Below are 4,363 nucleotides of genomic sequence, written 5' to 3' on the forward strand. Positions count from 1 at the left end.
TTAGGATAGATATATAGTTGCATTTTCTTAATGAGTAGAATGATTTGTTCCAATGGTGTTTGTAAATAGGATCTCAAGTCCGCATCTTGTATAGCAATTAACCACTAAGAAGAATATATGCAGTGTGTTATTTGTTGAAACTGTACTTCCGATTTGATTTGAAACTGCCTCATTGCTATCTTTTTATCAATAAAATTTTGGAAAAAATAGAAAAAAAAGAAAAAGAAAATGTAAGGACAGTTCTGTTCAACAAAGAAAGTTATCTTTGTTTCTGGAAGTTGTTTACACATCTTATTCTATGTTCTCTTTTTTGCAGCCACTTGGTCGGTTTGGATCTCAGGTATTCCCTTGCCAGCTCCTGATTCTTGGTTTTTATTTTTCATCACCTTTAACAAGGGTGAATTTTTCAGCATATCAGGCAAAGTCAGAAAGTGTAACTTGCTGCCACAGATATATACCTGCTCTAGCTGTGTCACTTGGCCATCTCTGTTTGTAACTGTGATGTTGGACATCTGGCAATTCATATTGTTCTCCATTTCAATGAGCTTTCCATCATATATTTCACCAGTGTTTGTCTCATATGTCACAGTGTGGTTCTTGACCTCAGGCAGGATTCTAATTAGCTTACGTATAGGCATTTTGGCAGGGAGAGAATTCTTAAGTCTTTTCTCACTAGTTTGGTTCTTATACACTTCCTTCTCCTCCTCCTCTTCAATGAGAGTAACTAAAGAAGACATACAATGCAGAAGGCATGTGGAAGGTGAAATATGTAATTTCCACTTTCATTGCACCATGATCAGATAATTTGAATTCCTTTTCTTATTTTAAGCATACTTTATGTACTAATATATGGTCAATTTTGTAGAACGTCTCATGTGCAGCTGAGAAGAATGTGCATTCTGAAATTGTTGGTTAGAGCACTCTGTACAGTCTATTAAATCCATTTCTTCACATTTGTTTTAATTCTGTTATTTCTTTGATTTTTTTGCCTCATTTATCTATCTATTTGTGTTAGTGAAGTGTTAAATTCCCTCATAATAACTCTGTTCTTGTACATGTGCTTTTTTAGTTCTGATAAAATTTGTCTTTTTTTTTTTTTTTTTTTTTTTTTTTTTTTTTTTTTTTTTGCATTTTAGGGAAGGGTCTACAGGGTATTCAGGGTCTCACTAGTAGATCATTCTTATAGTGATCTGCCTGTTTTACAGCCACCCAAGTGCTGGGATTACACATGTGCACCACCATGCTTAGTCCCATATCAGCAGGCCCGTGGACAGGGCGGGTAAGTCATGCTAAAATTTGTCTTTAATAGTTGGGTACTTCTACATTGTGTGTGTGTGTATATTTACTACTGTTATCAATTCTTCTTACAGCTTACCTCTGTGGACCCTGCAAAATTTTAAGTTAAACATAATGAAGAGAAAAGATACTTCTGTGAAAAAGACAACTAAAGAAATTTATGACCACTAAAGTAGCCCTAAAAAGAGTACTGACAGATATTCTAGAAAGAGACAAAAATGATCACAACTTCAAAAACAACAAAAGAAAGGAAACACCAAGCGAAACAAGCAGTTAACAGAGCATATATAGTGATCTTTCTTTATCTCTTTTAGTACTTCTTGCTTCGAAGTTCATATTGTCAGCAAGCAGCATAACTTTTCATGCTTTTCTTGGGGTTCCTGTTGCATGGAGTATTGTTTTCCACCTTTTGACTTTAGTATATGAGGTTCTTTTTGAGTTAAATATGTTTCTTATGTTTCTTGTTGCATTCTCCAGTCTGCTTTTGATAGGTGAATTGAGCCCATTTACATTGATAACATTAACTGATATGTATTGAATTGTTTTTTAAATATTATTTTCCTTGAGTTCAATCCCTGGTTCCACCAAAAAACAAACAACAACAAAAAAATATTTTCCTACTATAGGTTCCATAGAGTTCTTCTATGTTTTCTGCTCTATTTATCTTATGTCTTCATTAAGTTTAATTTAAAACATTGAAGGTTACACCATTCTGGGTTGTGAGCTGTTTTCTTTCAGGACAAAAAAAGCACACTCCAAGCTCTTCTTGATTTGATGGTTTGTGTTGAGAAATCTACCATGATTCTGATGTTTTTTCCATCATAGATGATTTTCTTGATTCTCTAACCATATTGAATACTCTGTTGTTTTGCTGAACTTCTGAGACATTGACTGTTATGTGTCTGAATCTAGAATTTTTATGACTAGTGCTAAGTGGAGTGCTATATAGCTCACTTAACTGTATGTAAGATTCTTTTCTAATGCTTAGGAAATTTTGTGCTAGTACTTAAAAAATAAACTTTTTTTGTTATTTGTGTTTATTCCTGCTTTTTTTAAACCTATGAGTCTTATATATTTTTTCTTTGCATAATCTTGTAGCTACTGGATGATTATTTCCTGATACTTTTTACTTTTAAGAGATCGTTCCTTTCACATTCATAGGCCACAGTGCTGGCTTCAAGGTCTAAATTTTCATTAAATGATTTTACCAGCTTCCAATTGTCTTTTAGACTTGTTCTGGGTGGCCTGCAGGTCTTAGTGTGTGTTTTTTGTGACTTCATTTTAACATTTTATTAACTACCAATATTCACCTGGATTCAACAGTGATGGTACACGTACAGGTTGCAGGAGAGCAAGGCTTTCTTGACAGTAGGAGGGCAATGTATGGTGCATAAAGGCTTCCTGTCCTGGCAGGAGAGGTTCCCATGTCCTCTATTTGCTTGCCTTCTACAGTGGTGGAAGAAGCAACCAAAGCTTGATCAACCACCAAAGATGCTATGGGGAGAGGCTGGGGCTGGGCTCTGCAATACACTATAGGTGTCTTTTTTATGCATGTATTTTATTTTTTCCTTTCAGTTTTTATTTTATTTTATTTTTGTTCATGTTAATGAGAAAACATAAAATCAGGTTAGTAGGATGTTATAATAATTAGCACATTGCATATTGTTGTCTTCATAGTAGTTATGCAGAGGACAAAATGCAGACATAATATTTTGTCTAAACAATATTAACACCAGTTTTTATTCTCAAAGAACTAGGACAAAGTAGCCCTATATCTCTCCTAAATCATATATATATATATATATATATATATATATATATATATATATATATATATATGCACACCCCAACAGAACAATATGTTATTTATAATTTTGTGGATTTTGTGACGCATGATGCAACTGATAGCTACTCTTGACCAGACGATGTTCATATAAACAGATACTACACTTGATCTTAGCCAAAAGGATGAGAAGCGATTGTTCATCTAAACAGTGAGGTAAGGTTTTTGCTTTAGGCACTGGGCCAAGTCCCACTTACAGATATTCAATTGATTTCCTAGCTTTGTGGCTCCTTTATTTTGCTGAATTCAAGTACCTACCATCTTTAGATTGGCTTCAAGTATGAAAAGGTGCTTTAAAGACTTCTACAAATACTACTTCTCTAAGTGCAGTGGAACACCCACTCCATAGGTGTCTATTGTATGCTTACCTTCTACAACAGTGAGAATAGCAGCTGTAGCTCAGCCAAGCTCTGGCAAAGGCAGGCAAAGGCAGTCTTGTATTCTAAACTGTCTTATTTACTATTGTTCTCTAATGAATACGACTGATTATTTTTTTATATATTTATTTATTTTTATTTATTACATTTATTTATTGTGTGTGTGTGTGGCCAGCTCAGCCCACCAGGGGGCGGGTCTGGCTGGCATGTGGTACTGGGGATCGAACCGCGGTCCCTGTGCTTTGCCAAGCTTGTTTCAAGTAGGTGCTTTAGACCACTGAGCCATCTCTCCAGCCCCACGACTGATTATTTTTGACCAGGTAATTTTTTAAACAGTCTAGGACAAGTACCTGCCTACATAAATCCTCTATAGAATTGCAGATTTAATAGAACTACACGTTTTCATCCTAACACAGCCAAAAACATAAAACACATGGTCAATACATGTCCACCATGTATTCTACTAAGTGTTTTTTGGTGAGAGTTAAGAGAAATATTTGCTTTATGGTCTTTTTAATGCAATGTTGCAAATAAAACTGAAGAATGTACATACTAGACAAACACTCTACCACTGAGATTCCCCCCTGCCAGCTCCTGTGTTAAATTTATAAGTTTATTCAAGTTAGTGGTACATACCTGTAATTTCAGTATTCTGGGAGGCTGATGTAGAATTATTACAAATTTGAGCTCAACATGGGCAGTTTAGCCAATTAACAATTGCTTCAAAATTTTAAAAAGGCTGAGAACATGTAGTTCAATGCAAAAGTTCTGAGTTTAGCCTTGATACTAGATAAACAAGTATTTTACAATTCATCCAAGTCTGTAATATCTCTTAAGCTACATTTAA

At 34.7% G+C, this 4,363-nt stretch overlaps 2 pseudogenes; both read right to left on the reverse strand.

Annotated features, from left to right (window-relative positions):
- Positions 1-296: 296 nt before the first annotated feature.
- Positions 297-638, reverse strand: LOC101574092 (annotated as a pseudogene).
- A 2,420-nt stretch (positions 639-3,058) lies between these two features.
- Positions 3,059-3,276, reverse strand: LOC111816442 (annotated as a pseudogene).
- Between the last annotated feature and the right edge of the window lie 1,087 nt (positions 3,277-4,363).

The sequence above is a fragment of the Octodon degus genome, unplaced genomic scaffold, assembly GCF_000260255.1.
Source record: "Octodon degus isolate 3935 unplaced genomic scaffold, OctDeg1.0 scaffold00032, whole genome shotgun sequence".
Lineage (NCBI taxonomy): Eukaryota > Metazoa > Chordata > Mammalia > Rodentia > Octodontidae > Octodon > Octodon degus.